Source organism: Lissotriton helveticus, chromosome 2_1 (genome assembly GCF_964261635.1).
Source record: "Lissotriton helveticus chromosome 2_1, aLisHel1.1, whole genome shotgun sequence".
NCBI lineage: Eukaryota > Metazoa > Chordata > Amphibia > Caudata > Salamandridae > Lissotriton > Lissotriton helveticus.
This window is the reverse complement of record NC_136059.1, coordinates 1304185939-1304205442: the sequence shown is the minus strand read 5'-3', so window position 1 is coordinate 1304205442 and position 19504 is coordinate 1304185939.

Below are 19504 nucleotides of genomic sequence, written 5' to 3'. Positions count from 1 at the left end.
GGTAAGTGAGTGTGTGTGTCCCAAAGGTGGTTCAGTGTCGTCATCCTGCATGTGTGTGAGATTATCAGGGACCCTCTACACCCTCATGTATGCATGCAATCACATCTGTTTGGCCCATACAGAGTGCCCTTGTGAGGTGTCCCCCAGTTTGGGATGGAGGGAGATTATAATAGGTCCTGAGTCTGTGTCTTGCTACTTTTCTTATAGATGTTGGTACATGACACTGTGTAACTGGTCATTTACCCTTCTTTTCTCCCATACATGCAGCTCAAGGTACACCAGCGTAAGGCCGTGTGGAGGGCCATTGCAGCAAAGGTTCAAGCCCTTGGGGTATCCAACAGACGACGCACCCACTGCCACAAGAGGTGGGACGACATCAGCCGTCTGGGAAAAGAACGTGGCAGAGATGACATTGGGGCTGCAAACGCGCACTGGGCGTTTGGCACGGCGCAACTTAACACCACTGATGGTCCGCATATTGGCAGTGACTAATCCGGAGCTGGATGCACGTCTGAAGGAGCATCGCCAGCAAGGCAGATGTGAGTATTTGGGGAGGGTGACTTTGGCTGGCAGCTGATGCATGTGTACAGGGCCTGTGGCAGCGGTGGCCCATGTGCTGTTTGTGTGGTGGTGCTGTGCTGTGTCATGTGACTGGCTGCTGGGATGTGTGCTAGTTTCAGGCATTGTGCCAAAGAGGCCTTACAAAGCTCATCCGCCCTGCTGTGCTTTCTCATAGCCAGACGTGTTACGATCCACATGGTCATTCAGCATTGGGATAGTGTGGGGAATCTATTAGGGGGTGAACAGCAGGGTCCACTATCTGAGTGTGACTTCATGTATTTCTTCTTTGCATGCACCATGATCGGTGAGGGCCACACATCTGACAACAAGGTGCCCCAGAGTACCACATGGTGCTTGGTATGGCCTACTTGGCATTGTGGACTGTCATGTCCTAATAGGTGTGTGTGTTGTCCCCTCCTGTCCCCTGATGGTCTGTCAGTGGCAATGAGTGTTGGGACATGATAGGTGTGGGCAGGGCAAGTTGTGTGTCTGGTATACTTCATCCACGGGCAAGGTGTTGTGCTGTGTGGCCTCAACATGGCTCAGTCATGGCAGATATTCAGTGTTACAGGAACTGCTGTGGTCTATGTAGTGTGTTTCTGCAATGTGATTGCAGGGTGTGGTGGTCACCATGTTGCTTTTGGCATCCCCTGTACTTCATTGATTGGATTGCTTTGTCCTGATGATGACATTAACACAACCCTGCATCTCTGTCTCATGCAGAATCGCCAGTGGACACGGAGGAACGGGAGCCGGAAACCAGTGGTGGCGAGAGTAGCACCACAGCTGCACCGGAGGCCAGTGACACAGAGCTCACCAGCGCATCTGAAGGGGACCATAGTATGCAGGAAGAATCCATGGCTGAGACACAGACATCATCATCTGATGCCAGCGGTGATGCATCCATGTTGGAAGGCACAGGGGATGGGGAGTCTGCAACATCATCTACCACTCAGCGGCCAGTGCCCAGCCTCCCATCCACTTCATCTGGTGCTGCCCGTGTCAGTAAGAGGGGACGAGTTACATTTACACCTGGCACCACTGAGCCTGCACCTGTCCCCCCTTCCGCCCTCAGTGCTGAGTCTGTAGAGCTCCTGCACCTGCTTTGTGTGGGCCAGACCGCCCTGCTCAATGCCTTCAGTGACCATGACAAGAAATTAGGGCAGGTGGCTGCCTACATGGAGGGCATACACTCTGACGTGGGTGGGCTACACCGAACAGTCCAGGCTTTGTCATCCACAGTGACGTCTGCCTTTCAACAGGCACATCCTCCCATTCCTGCTCAGGTGCCTTTGTCCACCCCCCAGTCAGTGGCCACATCAGAGGACAGTGAACACGGTTAGCATGTATCACAGACACGATACAGCGCAAGGAGCACACAGCAGACACAACCCAAGGGGTCCCGCCCACAGACACCATCCCCACAGAAGATCAGAGCCACCCCCGAATGCAAGGACAAGAGCCCGTCAGGGAAGAGCAAGGCCGAAAAAGCAAGGAGGCTGACATCAGGCTCACATGCTTCAGAGGCATCACCAGCAAAGGAGTCTCCTGTCCCTAAATCTTCATGGAGAGTAAGGTGTGCAGTGTCTGTGCCCACTGAGGAGGTGTTGTATAGCAAGGGTACCCCTAGGAAGGGCCCAGGGCCACATCTCCCAACCACATCAACTCCAATTCCAAGCCCAGTGAAGCAGGTGGAGGAGGGCACTGTAGGGGCCACCCCTGGCAAAGAGGCAAAGGAGGGCACTGTAGGGGCAACCCCTGGCAAAGAGGCAAATGAGGGCACTGTAGGTGGGACACCTGGCAAACAGGGGAAGGTGGTCCAGAGGTGTAGCCAGAAAAAGCGTTCCGCAGGATCCAGCATGTCACCAGAGGTAGTAAATGTAAATGTAAATGTTGTTGTACTTGTATAGCGCCCGACTCACCCCACATGGGGTCTCTCCGGCACTTGTATGAATACCGCTGTGGAACCCTTCCTGGCTTTTCCCTGTGAGGCACCCACTCCTGGGCACCCCCAAGGGGCAGCCAGGCATCCTAGCGCTTTTGGGGCCATTGTGGAGATTAAGCAAGCTATTGCCCAGAGTTGCAGAGTGGGACCCATGATTAGAATAGGCACCGAGGCGAGAATTATCAGGTCCGAGGAAATTGAGCCCAAGACCCGCCGAGGCGGGAATTGAACCCTGGTCCCAAGCCAGACCTCTGCATCAGGGTCTGACGCTCTAATCATTGAGCCACACTTCTCCACTTAGTGCCAGTGCTTGAAAAACGGTGTTGGATCTAGCCCTGATCTCTTGACTGGGTGAGAGTATTCTGCTTAATTCAGAGACTCTGTCCATCACCACCCCTTGTTGTAAATATTTTTGTCCACCCTAAGCGTGGAAGTGTATACTCAGATGTGAGTCCCTTGCTCATTGCACCATCAGGATTCAAGCAAGCCGGGCCGAAGACGGCTGTAATGCCAGAAACCGGTCCCCGGAAGCTTGTTTCCTTCCCAGTGTAAGAATTGGCTTTTGTAGTCTGGTCTGCCCTGTTCCCATGATGCACTGGGCCAGGGACAGACTAATTTGCATACAGCCAGGTTCTGAAACTGGGATGGTGCAATGAGCTAAAAAACGGTGTTGGATCTAGCCCTGATCTCTTGACTGGGTGAGAGTATTCTGCTTAATTCAGAGACTCTGTCCATCACCACCCCTTGTTGTAAATATATGAACCTGATGCGGGACAGTTAGTGTGTGTGCCTGTTGTGTCATCACCAGTTCCCACAGGGAAGCCATTTCGTATTCCCAAAAAGTGGAAGGGCACCCCTCCAACCTCTTCCACCCACACTGTGTCACAGGTCTGCATGACTCCACCTCCACATGCCACTATACCGCCTGGTCCAAAAAGCCCTCCATCTTGCCAAACGACTGATAGCCCTACATCACCTGCGCCTCTGACTCCCCAGTCATGTGTTCCTGCTGTCCCCGACACACAGCCAGCTCCAAGTCCGCCTGACAGTCAACTGTGAGTGGCAGTCCCCCTCATACACCTGTCTCTCATACAGGAGTGCTAGTCCTGCCCATTGTTTGCCACCTGGGTGTGTTGCTGGTCATGGAAGGGTACAGTGAAACACAGTAACTGTGCAACCTCTCTTGTACCTGCTGTGCCACCTGCCCTGAACACTGGCCCTGTTGCTCTGCTGTGTTGTACTCTCACCTGTGCCATGGAAACTGGCCCTGTTGCTCTGCTGTGTTGTACTCTCACCTGTGCCATGGACACTGGCCCTGTTGCTCTGCTGTGTTGTACTCTCACCTGTGCCATGGACACTGGCCCTGTTGCTCTGCTGTGTTTTACTCTCACCTGTGCCATGGACACTGGCCCTGTTGCTCTGCTGTGTTGTGCTCTCCCCTGTGCCATGGACACTGGCACTGTTGCTCTGCTGTGTTGTACTCTCTCCTGTGCCATGGACACTGGCCCAGTTGCTCTGCTGTGTTGTACTCTCACCTGTGACATGGACACTAGCCCTGTTGCTCTGCTGTGTTGTGCTCTCCCCTGTGCCATGAAAACTGGCCCTGTTACTCTGCTGTGTTGTACTCTCACCTGTGCCATGGGCACTGGCCCTGTTGCTCTGCTGTGTTGTGCTCTCCCCTGTGCCATGGACACTGGTGCTGTTGCTCTGCTGTGTTGGAGTCTCCCCTGTGCAGCCTCACATGTACCTGCTGTGCCACCTACCCTGGACATTGGCCCTGCTGCTCTGCTGTGTTGTACTCTCACCTGTGCCATGGACACTGGCCCTGTTGCTCTGCTGTGTTGTACTCTCACCTGTGCCATGGACACTGGCCCTGTTGCTCTGCTGTGTTGTGCTCTCCCCTGTGCCATGCCCACTGGCCTTCATGTTAGTAGTTTGCCTGTGCAGATTATCTTGCATTTGATCAGCATTTTGTACCTTGCTCTTGTGTACTTTTGTTCTACTGTCACATCTGTGCAATATGTGAATAAAGACAGTTACTCCTGTTGTGTATTTTGTCAGTGTCCTTGCTGTTTAAAGTTCTTTTGGTGTGTGCATTTGGTTGCCAGTGCCCCATTATTATTATTATTAGGGAGTTTTGTAAAGCGCCTGGTGTACGCCTACAGGCGTGTCCCCGCGCTATAAGTAGTGAGGCAAGCAGTGAGACAGTCAGCACAACCGTCTATCGTATGAATAAGTAAGTTTTAAGTTTTGTTCTAAACAACAGTTCAGATGACTCCAAGCGTAACTCTGACGGAAGGCCGTTCCATTGCTTCGCTACCAAATATCTGAACGACCTTCCCCCCATACGCACTTTCCTAATTTTAGGAATTTTCAGAAGACCCGTGCAGGAAGAGCGCAGAGACCTTGTAGGCTCATATCTGGTCACCAGGCTCTGTAACGGGACAGGGGCTTTGCCACCCAAGATGCGATGACACGTGGCCAGGGCTCTGAAATCCACTCTGCTCCTAACAGGAAGCCAGTGCAAGGCCTGGAGTGCTGCCTTAGAGGAGGATCTTCTAGGAAGCCTTAGGATAAGGCGAGCAGCAGCATTCTGCAGCACCTGTAGACGCTTGAGAGCCTTTCCCGTGGCCCCCAGATACAGCAGATTGCCGTAATCCATACGAGCGGTAACTAAGGCATGCACCAGCGTCCGACGAGCAGAAATGGGCAGGTAGTCCAAAACCTTTCTCAGAGTTTTTAGGACTCCAAAACAAGTCCTCACCACACGCCCAATCTGGGGGCCAAATGCAAGGTCAGCATCCAGCCACACCCCAAGGTTCCTAACTTCCTGGCAGGGGACAGGCGTCTCTCCCAGGCAGGGCGGCCACCACGCCGACGTCCACACCGATGGGCATCCCCCCACCACGAGCACCTCGGTCTTGCTGCCATTAAGTGTCAGGCAGTTGGCGGACATCCAGGTTGCCAGTTCTTGCATGCACACTCTGAAATCGTCCGCCCTCGGACCGGGTGCGCGCGAAAGGGAGATGACCAGCTGAGTGTCGTCAGCGTAGGACACCAGACGAAAGCCATAGCTTTCCACTATGGTCGCCAGCGGGAGTCATACAGATTGAACAGGGTCGGGCTCAGGGACGAGCCTTGCGGCACGCCCTGGCCCAATCCAATCTCCCTGGAGTAGCACTCTCCCTGGCGAACCTGGAAGCATCTGCCTGTCAGGAAGGATCGGATCTACCCAAGCGCAGCCCCTGAAACTCCTCCCTTATTCAGACACTGTAGCAAGGTGGAATGAGCTACAGTGTCGAATGCTGCGCTTAGGTCGAGAAGGATCAGGGCCATCGTCTGGCCCTCGTCCACTCCCTGCCGTAAGGATTCTACTGCCATTAAAAGTGCTGACTCAGTCGAATGCCGCGGACGGAATCCGAACTGTGAGTCATGAAGCAAGGAGGCTTCCTCAACAAAGCCCGTGAGCTGAAGGTTTGCAATTTTTTCAGCAACCTTTGCCATATAAGGCAGAAGAGAAATAGGGCGAAGATTATCCAACCTATCATAACTAATATTGGGCTTCTTTTGCAGCGGAAGGACTACCGCCCGCTTCCAGGCCTCAGGGACAGAGTGAGTCCCAAAAGAGATGTTCAAAAGATGGCGGATGTATGGCTCCAACGTGGGCAAACTGCCCACCAAGCGCCTAGGGGTGGTCGGATCTTTTGGGAAGCCTGATTTTATCGAGCCACAGATCTGAAGGAGATTTTCAGTGGGCGGGGTGACAAATGCAGTTAGCATCTGCTCTATGTGTCACTTCAACATTGCCAAGCTCTTTGCCCGCATCACATTTTTAAACAGGGGTGACAAGGTCTTCAGTCCATTCAGACCCTGATACTAGTGTTATCTGTGTTGGCTCTTTTACCTGTCATGCAGTTCTCTTTTTATTGGTTTGCTGTTGTTGGCTACGTTGTTGCCATGTCAGGTTGGGGTACACTGCCAGCACAGGGTGTGATGCTGTGCACAGGTTTGCATGCAGGCTGGACAATGTCATTATGTACGTGTGTTATTCCTCTATGTGTGCCCAGCTGTGTATGTGTATGGTCATTTTGTGTTGGCCCTTAGTCCTGGTCCTCTGGCCTACATGAGATGTGTGCTCTTGGGTGGTGAGGAGGTGTGCAGTGTGAAGGGTGTGACTTTGCAGTGGGTGGGGATGTGGGTGTGCCCCTGGATTGTGATAGACACACATGTGTCAGCCAGGAGTTGTGTGCCTGTTGTTTGGATTGTCCTGCCCTGTGTAAATGATTGTATGCACTTGTGTGGGTTGTCTGTTGTGCACTGTGCAGTGTGCTGGTGTGTCCATGCAGTTCTGTGTGACTCCTCCTTGTTGTTTCGGTCACTTATAAGTGTGCAAAACGTGTGACTTGCACATCACTGTTGTATTTGTTTGATCATCAATGTGTCTTGAGTGTGTTTGTGTAGACTGTGTGGCCCTGCTGCTCCTCGCTGGCATTGTGATTGTGTTTCTCATGCATTGCAGGCACATGGTGCCTTTTCTCCTGCTGTATGGCATGGTGTGTGTGGCATGGTGTGTGTGGTGTAATGCCATCCCCTATGTGTGCCACTTGTGCCTAGCCATTGTGGGTCTGCACTCCCTCTATTTGTGTATGGTACACCCCTTACATGTCTGCTACTGACATGCAAGTCGGTTCACTTTGATGTCAGCTGTCCCCTTTGTTTACATGTGTATGTGCCTCCCCATCACTTTATTTGTGAGACTGTGCCTTGTTGTGCAGTTCTTGGGCCAAGTGTGATGTTCCACTCTGGACATGGCCCAATGGTTTATGTGTGATGTTCTTGAGCTATTTAACAGTGAGGATTGCCCATGTGCACTTGAGCTGTGTGTGCTGCCCTGTGCTCTGGTGTAGATGGTTCTGCTCTTGTATCCCAGAGTGGTGCATCCTATTGTTGTTGTGTTGGATGTATGTGTGTTGGATGTGGTATTGCTTCACTTCCTGGGTGTGCTGTTGTTTTTGTGCTGTGCTGATTTGTGGTGTGTGTGTTGAGGTTGTGTCAGTCATGTCTGTGTGAAGCTGTTGTGCTTATTGTGCACACACTGCTTGTTGTGCATACAGTGCTGTGTGTATGTGGGCTTGGCATTGCCTGATGTGCATCCCCTGATGTCCTCTGGTGTTTGTTGATTTGTGCTTTCATGTGCATCTGTGGTTGGTTTGATGTGGCAGTGTAGTTCTGTGCAGGTGCACTTCTTGTGTGATTTGTGGTATGTTGTGTGTGTATTTTGATCTTGAGTGATGATGTTGTGCACTCATGTTGTGTTTGTGCTCCCATTGCATTTTCACAGTTTGGCTGACAGGCTTTGTCTGTTTCTGTTGGGGTTCTGTCTGTGTTCCTGTGGTGTTTGTGTGTTGTTTTTGGGCAGGCATCTGCTCAGGCCTCCCTGTGTGTGTGTTCTGTTTGTGGATACACCCAGGGTGTGTGTTTGTCTGTGTGTGTATGTGCTAGGAACTATTGGCAGCCTTCAGTGTGTGCGGCACTGGTGTTGTGTGTTCCTTGTCAGCCACTCCTGCAGTGGCTATCTCCCTGGTTGTTAGTTGTGTGGTGCAGGGTGTGTATTGTGCTTGCTTGTTGCTGTGCTTGTTGCTGTGCATAGAGGTGCACAGGATGGCCACCTGGCCTGTGACTTGATGGGGTGTGTTGATGTGTGGTTGGGGGTGGTGTGTCCCTGTGGTCTCTGTGCCCTGCATACGTCTTGGAGTGGCCCTGCCTTCTGCATTGTGCAGATGTGTTGACCGCGGCAGTGACGTGATCGGGAACGGGTCGTTGCTGCTAGTTCCGCGGTCTATGTGTGTCCCGGATGCAGAGAGGTGACTTGGTGGCAGGTGGGTAACATGTGGGTGCCCTTGTGGATGTGTTGTGACCCCCATCAGGGTGGGTCCATGGCGTTCATGACCGGGTGTAGAGAACCGGGTCTCTGCTTTGGCTTTCCGCTGTCGAGTTTCCGCCTAGTCTGGTTGGGCGGTGTCTCCGCTGCGGTGCGTCTGCCTGTTTGGGCCTTCCTAATTTGTGGAGCGGGACGGACGTCATTAGGCACAGCGGTGAGTATCCATTGGCTCCCACTGCCGCGGTGGCGGGCGCACTTTGATGGCGGTGCGCGTCGCTCCGCGACGGACGGGAAATGACCTATGTTTTGCTATACTAATATGGCGGACGTGAGTACCGCTGCTCGCGGGTGGAAAAAGGTGTTTTTCCACACCGCTAGCACTGTGGTGGTGCCACCGCCCGGCATACTAATGGACCCCTTAGTGTGGTGCCTAGGTGGTTACGATAGATATGTCCTGACCAGGTTCAGGTTTGACTGTTTTCATCGCCTAGTCTCTTTTCCAGCCACAAACGATTGGTCTAAATTTTATGCTAATGAACGTGCAAGATGGATTATCCCTTTTCTAAAGCAAGGAGCATGGCGGCAATGTCATCTGGCCTTTCTATTCTTACAAATATTGGAAAATGTGTATGTTATTGGAATCATGACTGGTTTCTTAAAATATATATTAAGATAAAGGAGAGGCATACATTTTTAACTGTTTTAATAATTGTAATAATCTCTGCTTTATGGGGGTAGCTGTTATTGGAATACATTTTTAAAAGAAATAATGTATATGTGAATTGTTTTTGGTACCTTCTGCTTTTATGATTTTATCTAGCATTTAAAATCGAATAAAGCATTTTCTGAATCTGAATCTGACTTCCACTGTTACTGCAACACCCTCCCATAAAAAATAATGGAAGAAGGGACTTAAAATAAAACACCGTAGAAAATAATGTTGAAGAAAATGATTTAAAACAGTTAAATCTAAAAAGAAAAAATATGTACTATTATAAAACAACAGCTCTGCAAGGGGGTCGAAATGCACCAGTTGTGTGCCAGAGCTCTCCCCCGGGGTCCTCCATCTAAGAAACTTGTTTTTTTTACTTGTCCTTAGAGCCCCCAGTGACTAACACGCCGACTGAACTGTAGACGGTTTGCCTGCCTGTTGCTTGCAGATCTGCAGTGGACCTGGTTAGGGGCTCAGCCTCAGCAGGGGGTCGACCTGCAGCTCGCAGGGGCCACCATCAATCTCTACAGCCAATGCCTCTGTGTGGGACGGGTCAGGAGACATTCGCTCGGTATGCCTCGCACGCTCTGACCACTTGGCAGTGGCATGTGGGACGGTCCTAGAGGAATTTTCGCAGCAAGGTGCAACTGAGGGTACCGGCACAGCGAGAGGTGTGCTTTTCTTCTTTCCTTCCAGCATGGAAGCAGAGCCAGGAGCCTCAGGTACTGGTTGCCACTATCTTTAAAGTTAACACCTCCTGCTCAACAGTCTATCGAGTCGACCAAACAGCAGAGAATGCTTCCTAATAGCAACTCTAGCTACTGTGATAACTCAAAGGCTCTACTTTGTTTCAATTGGAATAGGTAGCTTCAAAGACTCTGGCATCTCCTGTATAACCAGTGGCCGCTTGTTTCTTTCTCACTGGCTTTAGCTCCCGCTGAGCAGCTTCCGTCTCAGTTTTAGTGCGACTGTCGGGACACATGGGTAGATGCATCAACTTTTTTTTTTGCGATTCCTTATTTGCGATAAATAAGGAATCGCAAATACCAATGCATCAATTTTTTTGCTATTTTTATGCGATTCGGTAAAAGTCGCATCATTTACCGAATCGCAAGAAAAATGCAAATTCTTAATTGCGAATTCGCAGTTTGCGAATTTGCAAACTGCGAAATCACACACAACAAACAAACAAACAACAACAAACAAAATATTTTTATTGTTGAATTAATAAAAATCCTTACAATAAGAAAGGTAAGATTAACCAGTGTTTGCAACGCAGGTTACATTATAAAAAACAAGAAGATAACAGTTTAAAAAAGAGTTAAAACTAGAGCTCTACTCGAAACCCGCCCCCTCTTACAGGATAAGGATTTATAGAGGGGGCAGGGGTTCACTAGCAAAGAAGGTAGGGGCAAGGCAATATGTAAAATGATCATTGGGAGGCCTGTATCTGCTTTCTAATTTCCATCATAAATTTGAGACCCCGACAAGTCAGGATTGGAGATGAACCTCCCAGCCAGAAAATAACGGCCTGGCGACATGTTCTTATTTTCAGGTTGTTCAATATGTCCCGTATAAAGCGTCTTCTAGATACCATAAGGGATGGACATACACAAAACAAATGAACTAGAGATTCAGTATGATATCCGCAGAGTCGACATTTTGGGCAATCATCTTGGGGTTTCCAGGAAGGTAGTAAATCCTTAGATTCGTGAAGGCCCATACGGAGGTTGATAAGGTATTTTTTTAAATAGTGGCTAAAATGGGTTGCCAAATAGGCCTGAGGTTGTTGGAGTGAGTAAGAAGAAATGACTGACCAGGCATGACGTTGATGGGACAGTGTTTGTTTGTCTTCTAGAACAGACTTCCTTTTAGCAATAGAATTTACTATTTTGCAGAAACTGGCTTGATCAACTTTTTTATTCCATGTTACTTGCAGATCAAAGTCCACAAGGCATTTCTCCAAATGAATGGCCCAGGGCTGAGTGGGATCTGTATTAATTGCTTGCCAACAAAGATTATTTAGAGTGTCTGGGTCGGCGGCACGAAGTTTGTGGCAAAATTTAACAAATGTTGACTTTGCCCTGAAGATTTGATTCTGAAGCCCACATTCTAATCTCACCTGCGCTGGTGAGGAGCATTTAGGCAGTTTGAATACTTCTTTATAAATTTTGTTTTGTAGAGTATTTAGTAGACCAATCTCCCCTCCAAGCCATGTTACCAGCCCATACGATAATGTGGGTAAAACCTGAGCGGCCATTACTTTAAAAGATGGATATAATTTAGACCATCCAGTTTTTGCAAGAGACGCCTGTATCCATAGATTAACGTCTGGGACTTAGCTTTTAACACCGCAGAGTGTTGTTTTTTTTAATTATCTTTGCCGATGGTGACCCCCAGATACCGATAGTGCGGGTGTTCCCCTATTGCAAGGTGGTTACATGTCCAATTATATTTAATTGATTTTTGCTCTATAAGACATATTACTTTTGTTTTGTCTCTATTAAGTTCCAGATGTTCTTCGTCTAAGTAGAGTTGTAGAGCATTTATCAACCTTTGCAGCCCGATTGGAGTTTGGCTTAAAAGGACAATGTCATCTGCAAACTGGATAATTGGCATTGGGGTGTTGCAGAGATTCGGAGCATGACTTACAACTTGACCAAGTTTTTTCCCTAGATCGGCGAGGTATAGGTTAAATAAGCAAGGAGCCAGGACACAGCCCTGTTTCAGTCCGTCTTCAGTTGGAATTTTTGACGTGAGACTTGTGCCCTGTCCTTGTTTGACCCTTGCCCAAGTGTCTGTGTAGAGGAGCATTAGAGAGTTGAGAAGGTTTGTTGACAGCCCCCACTTCTTGAGTTTTGCCCAAAGTCTCCCCCTACTAACTCGGTCAAAGGCGGCTCTGATGTCGATAAAGCAGCCATATAACCGGCTGTTCTTCGTTTTGGCTCTTTCTATCAGGAGTGCTAGGGCTGTGAGATTTGTTGTTGTCCCTGTCCCTTTTCGAAAACCTGTTTGATAACTGGGGATTAGATTGTTATTATCCACCCATTCCTGTATTTCCTCCAGAATGCAGGATGCGTATAGTTTGGCTTCCACGTCTATCAAGGATATTAGACGATAGTTCTGTGGCAGTCTCCTATCCCCCTTTTTAAAAATGGGGTGGATGATATTACCATTCCATGATGGAGGCTGCTGCTTACGGGCAAAAACTTGGTTAAACAGGGCAGACAGCTGGAGGGCCCAAAAATCAGCGTTATATTTAAATACTGCATTAGGAAGACCGTTGGGTCCTGGTGCCCCTTCTGTTTTAAGTTTGTTAATAAACCTTTTGACTCTGTCGCTGGAAAATGAGTCAGACTGTATCGGCAGGTCATTGAGCCTTCCTATATCTCGGTTATTTGTAGAGTTTTCTACTGCTCCTTTCAGATGGATTGAATTCGTGGTGGAATTAGAGCAACAATAATTTTCAGAAAAAGATTCGTCCATTTTGAAATAGAGCTTTTTGACATGGTCTTCCCAGCTTTGTTTGCTAATGCTGGGATCCTGGGATATTACTTCTGCGTTGTTTAATTTGTTAATAATACCCCAGAAGTCCCTTGTGTTGCGCTTCTTACTGGCTACTAGCAATTTCGCCCACATTTCTTCCTTCTGTTTGTTCTTGGCTTTCCACACCATTTTACGATACTTTTTTCTCATACTCCTAACAAGGGAGTAGGTTAGTGAGGAGCGCTCGATGTTACTCCTTATTGCCTTCCGTTGCACCTGGGCTAATTTTCTCTTTTCCTGTCTTAGTTTATTATTAAACCATGGTTCCCGTAAAACTAGTGGGACTTGATGCGAGGCAAGGGGTACCGAGTGTTGAATGGACAGGTTCTCTAACAGATTTTCCCAAGTTGAAACCGGATCTTCTTTTTGTTCATTTTCGTGTAGAACAAAGAAGGCGCTTGTGGTTTCATAGATGGCTTTGGTTCCGCTACCCCTCCAACGCAGTCTTCGTAAATTGAATTTCTCTGTATGAGCAGAGAGAGCAGTTAGTTGGGCAGACTCCGGCACCCCTAAGTTGATCCAAATAATTTGAGGAAAGTGGTCACTTTCAGATCGCATTACTATTTCATAGCCCTCCATTAAGTCGATCAGTTTGTTACTGATTAAGGTAAAGTCGATCGTTGACAAAACCTTGCCACTCATGTATGTGGGATCTGTTGTCAATCCGCCTACTGTTTCAGACTTTAAGATTGTTAATCCCAACATAGTCAGTTGTTTTGAGATTGATGAGTTGGGCACAGCCCGGGTGTTTTGTCTAAGGATGTGAGTATGTAAATCGTCCTCATTTAGATTTAAATTAAAGTCGCCTGATAGAATCAGCAAACTTTGGGAATTTGATTTCTGGAGTGTTTTTATAAGTTCAGCAAGCACGGCAAGTTTCTCTTTTTTTTTCATTCGATCAGGGTGAATGTAAATGTTTATTAATAACAATTGGTGGCAGGGTTTTATAGAGATTTTGGTTACCTGCACCCAGTTTAGTCCCACGTCCTGTTTTTCCGGCTTCCAATTGTATTTCTGCGAGATGTAAGTGGATAACCCACCACTGGGGTGCCCAAACTTGGATGTTCTCTCGGCAAGGATGTGATATTCGGTGAAGCCAGGAATGGCGGGGTGTACCAGATTCCAGGTCTCTTGTAGTAGTAGAATGTCATGTTTGTTAAAAAACAATTGAGTATCACTGTCTTGATCCATACTACTAAATCCATGAATATTCCAACTGCAGATGCCTATTTTAGGCATTTTGACCCCGTCCTTGAATACAAGATTTGGCCGTGTACTTTGATTTAAAAGTTCATTTTTCTTAGGTATACTTTTGATTTAAGGTTAACGGGATCCATGACCAGTCCTGGGTTTGGGACCCGCCTGAACAAGACTGCGTTTGGAATATATCATTACCACAGTTCTCTTGGGCTAGTGTAGCCGAGAGGGCACCATGAAGACACGAGGTTTGCTTATGGTTAGTTCTTTCCTCACCGCTTGTATTCTGCAAACTTTTTACAAGCGGGAAGGGATATCTCTTGCATGTATGTTGTGTAATGATAATTCCCCAGTGTTCGAATGATCCTTTGTTTTCAAAGATTCTTGCGGCTATCTCCTTGGTTGCCCAGGTTGTAACCGAAACTTCGATGTTTGTATGATCTGTTTTTTGGCCGAACACAACTGAGACAAGGTCTTGAGAGGTTATACCTCTAAGCTCGGGAACAAGTCCAAATAATTTCAGTAAGTTTCCTCTGTTTAGAATGTCATGCAAGCCCTTTGACTCATATTCGGGGGTGAATGTTAGCATTGGTTCTAGATCTGGTATCAAGTTTTTCAATAATTCTTGAGAGCATGTGATAGAGTGATTGGGGTTGCTCACTGGATGCTTTTTTGATTTTTTGGTCACGTTTTGTGTTGAACCCTTGTCGCTAGAACCCCTTGCGGGAGAAAGGGTTAATGGTGGCTTATGGTTGTTTTTGGGTTCAATAACCGGATGTGATTGCACTATACAATTGCGGTTTTGCCCGTTTTTAGTTATTAAAATCGGGGTGATGTTCCTTTGTGGGACACGGGTTCCTGGTTTGTGTTGCATTATTCCCGGTTGGGCCATTATTTTTTGTTTGGTACACTGCCTCTCATTCCCGATTTTGGTTATTTTAATCGGGGTCAAATCGTGTACTGAGTGGGTGTGGATTTGGCCAATTCCTCGTTGGGTCCTACATGATGTTGTGGCTCCTTTTAGGTTGATTGTTAGTTGCTCCGAGGGACATGTTTTTTCGAGCGGATCACTCCCAGCTATTGGTCTATTTACTTGTACGGGAGTCTGATTAGCATTTGGAGTCGGAGTAAAGGTTTTCACCAATGATGTTGTTTCCGAGGCGAGTTGCGAGGGTGATTTTATGTCGGTACGAGCAGTCAGTGCTTTCTGAGTCTTGCTCCGTCCTTCTGAGGAGGGTTGACCTGTGCCGCGGGACTGTGCCCACAGTTTGGAAGTTTTCGTTGAAGTTTTTGCCTGGATGAGGGATTGTCCTTCCGATAAAATAGTGACAGTGTTGGAAGAGGTGTTTTCTGATCGATTTGCTCTTGGCCGATTGATCGAAGTTTTTGAAAAGAAGTTGTCGATGGTGATCCCTTGTTTACCTTTTAATTTGGACCTAGCTTTCCTTGCTCTTTTCCTTTGTTTTTTTGTAGGGTTGTCGGGGGGTGGCTGTTCATGATCGGCCGTACCTTTGAGCGAATGGACGATCGAGATCGAGGAAGCTTTATTCTGCGACTTTCGGTGGGGTGGCGGGCAAGGATCCCCATTCCCGTCTGGACTCTCGCATAATGAAGATTGAAGGGTTGGAGCACTTGGTTTGCCCGTGTTATAATTTTCTCCCGATGGAACTAGATTTATCATCTGGTTGTTTCCTTTTTTTACTGCTCCCAGAATATCTTTGAGTATTGCAGGGAGTGTGGCCAGTTTCTCTATAATACGCCCACAGTCGCAACTGGACAATGGGCTTGTAAGGCCTTTGTCAGTTATAGCCTGTTTTGCCAGGGCAGTATCCGAGGATTGTTTGCTTGTCAAGAGAGTGATGATTGTGTCCGTTTTAGAACTGATTTGGGCAATATGGTCTGCAATGACGTTTATCAAGTCTATTTGGACCTCCATCTTATCGGATTGGTAGTTGAGAGCCTTTATAGCTTGGTCCAAAGTGCTAATCAGAGTGTTCCCCCAGGACCCAGAAGGCACTTCGCTGGAGCTGATCTTAATCTGCTCCTCCCGTTGGGAGATCGAACTTGTCGAAGAAATTGATATAGGAGACTGTATTGATTTTTTTTGGTAGATGCTGCGAGTTCCCGAGGTGTCGTTGATTAAGATTCTATGAGTCGTGCTAGAGGCAACCACATTTTGGGGCGTAGACGCCACTGGATTTAGATTTTGTTCCTCGGCCAGGTGGTCGTAGACCAAATTTAGATCTAGATTTAGCTTTTGCGACTGATGGCTTGGGGCCGTGACCAGTGTCGCATTGACCAAATTAGGAAGAGTAAATCCAGTCGAGTGGTCAATCTGGTCATCTTGCCTTGTAGGCCTCTGGATTGGTTGTGTTTTTAAACGTCCATCCCCGTGATTGGTTTTGGCCTTGTTGTGATCAAGAGCATGATTATTATCGCCCATTATCGATTTATTATTGAAATCATTGAATAAGAGTTCTAAAGAGTCCTGACCAGGAGAAATGGGCGAGGGCAGAACAGGTTTTTTACCCGGGCTTGTTTGATTTGCTTTTGGAGAGCTACAATTATGAATCATTGCCTGTACAAGATCTGTTTTTTTTGTGAGAGACTTGAATGGTTGCTTAATTAGTGGAACCGGTTTAGATTGGATGAAAGATTCTGAAGTTTGGTTTAAGGCCGTTGATGAATTGCCACAATTTGGGGTTCCTGGGTGGCTTGAGTTTGTCTTCTTGGCCGGTTGGATGGGACTTGGTAGGTTCCTGAATTCCCTCGTTGTTGCCAACATTGCCGATACAGGGTCTTTTAAAAAGAAAAATTTGTTGATCTTTTGCTGGTTTCCTTGTAACCGGCTGGGGCTATCCGGGGGTGAGGGCGGACGTACTGTCTTGCTTGTCCCCTCTCCGTCGCACATCCCCTCCTGCAGAACGACTAGGGGCGAAGTTGCTTGAGCTTGTTTTGATGTGTCTGACTTCTTGGTCTTTTTGCTGCGTGATGCTTTGTTTGTTGTAGCCTGTCGTTTGGTACCTGAACGCATGTTTGTCCTCCACTGTAATATGTTGGAATTGGAGCTGGAGAAAAAGCTGAATGGCCTGCTGGTTAGGGCAAGAATGGGCCAAGGTGGGGCACTGAGGGGGGCAGTTGGTTCGGACGAGCGGTGCACTCAGGGGGTGCCTTGAGCCAAAACCGACCTAGTCAGCTTGGCCTGGGCTGCCCCCCCCGGGCTCTTACTTAGCGGCTGCCTCTAACGGTAACCGCGCTCGTACTTTGACCCTACCCTGCCCTTAACTTCCACTTGCTTGCCTCTCAGCCTCTCGAAGGCAGGCAGGCCAAGAAAGGTTCGAAAAAAGGTCAGAGAAAGGTCCAAGAGGGGGAGGGTTTCCCGGATGGGGGCGGCAGGGCGTTGCTAATACTGGCCCTGGCTCTAGAACACAGCAAAGCAGCCAGCTGTAGCAAGCAACAAGCTGCCAGGTGAAGCGCGATAGCCAACTTACTGGGCTGCCTCCTGCGAATTACCGGACACCAAACACCAAACGGTGGGCTCCTCGCCCCTTGAACTCACAGACCACACCTCTCCTCGGTGGCTCTGAGCTGGCTGGAGCGTCCGGACGTTATGCAGGGGCAAGGTCCATGGTCTTGGCTTCTCGGCCTCCCGTCTGCGCAGCTGAAGGAGAGCTGAAAATCAAAGTGCAGGGGGGCTTGGGCCTGGGCTGAGGCTAGATACCCCCGAGAAAACACAGAGAAACCTCTCACTGCAGCTCCCACCGCAGCTCCTGCTCGCTCGGCGTCTGTGTCTGTCTGCTCTGCTTCGATAGAGCCGCTCACACGCTCGCCACCTAGCGGCCTCTAGAAATCACACACATGTTGAATCTTATTGATTCAACAGCCTGAAAGCCAGTACAGCAATTAGTCACAGCTGCTCCCTTTTTGAAGGTGAGGTTTGGCAGTTTGCTTTGTGAGCTTTCCCTGGAGGTTGCTGCTGCAGTCTGTGCTTAAGAAATCTTTTGGAAATAGCAAATGAAAATCCTGTGGAAGAGGGGCCAGCCAGGAAAAGGAAAATTGAATTTTCTGATCAAGAGTTGGAAATTCGTATTGAGGAGGTTACTGCGAGACAGGAACAGCTTTTTGGCAAGCTGACTCTGAAGGTGCCAGAAGCTGTTAAAAGAAATCTATGGATTGCCATACAAGCAAAGGTTAATGCAGTAGGTGTAGCACATCGTGACATAAACAATTTACAAAAAAGATGGTATGACCTGCGCAGTCGTGCAAAAGAGAAGTTAGCAAACAGGATTTAATCTTCCCAAAAAACTGGAGGTGGAACACCCAAGGACAGACCCAACACCCCCCTGGAAGACATGGTGGAAGGCACATTGTTGACTGAGGCTGTAGTTGGAGTGATAGACATTGATACTTCAGAGATTCCTACCCCTTCTGAAGGTAAGTGAATTGTAAATGGTTTTGGTTTTCTGCATGTAGCCTAGAAAGTTCAAGAACCTTGTGAAAGTAGTTGTAATAGCTGAATTGTATTTCAGTAGTGTACAATATCTTTTTCATGTTCCAAAACAAGTAATTTACAGTTTGATAAATGAAAGCAGTGCATCATGGGAGTTGTAGTTTTTTAAGTTCTTATTTTTCAAGAACACAAAATGATAGTTTTAAACTGTTTTTCAATTGAAAATGATAAAGAAGTAGACTGAGATTATGTTATGGTAAAGAAACTCAAATTTTATTAATCAATTTTTGAAAAGTGCAAACTTTTAATAACATCATGTTTGCATTTTTTTAACCATAGATGCACTTCAGGAAATAATTGAGCGGGATTTGAGGGATTTCAACACCCAAGAAGGTCATGAAACAGATGAGGGAAAGGCCCCTACCACATCAGCATCCCATTCTCAAAGAGGTGAAAGACAGAGAGTGCGTCAACTGCTGCAAACTGATTCTGAAGCAGAGCACAATGATAATGTTTCTGAAAGGCAACCTCAAATTACTCCAACAGTCACAAACAGAAGGCTGAGTAGGCGAAGGAGACTTCAGCAGTTTTCTTTACGCCGTGGTCATGTAACAGATAGTGGACGATTTGGAGAGGGCCCCATCACTGGTAGTCTTGTTGAAGACAAAATCCTCAAGGTACAGCGCCTGCAAGCAAAGACATTAGAATTATGAAAGGTCAATTTGGACATATCAGCAAAAAAATGGGTTCTATATACAACATTATGAACAAAATGATACATGTGATCAAGACAGGCCGTGAAACATCTTCAGAAAAGCTTGACCGCATTGCCACTTCTTTAGAGACCATGTGCACATTGATAAAAAAACCAGTAAATGATAAGTGAAAAAAGGCATCTGCGACTAATGACCAACATGCAGGGTCATACCAGGCAAATGTCTCGCCTTTCAAATTGTACAACTCAGCTCTGCAAACAGACCCATTCCATGCAGTTATTTATGAATAAAATGTTTGCACACATTGACAAGGGAAAGGGGACATACCATGACTCTTGAGAAATCAGATAGCAATTCAGCTCAAGAAAATCAAATACCAATTGGGGAGAGTGGAGCAGGCAGTGCAGTCTGTGGCACACTTGAGCATTGCTTGACTCGCACACGCCGTAGCAATAGAAAGCAGAATGATGCAAGTAACATGGCCATGCACATTGGG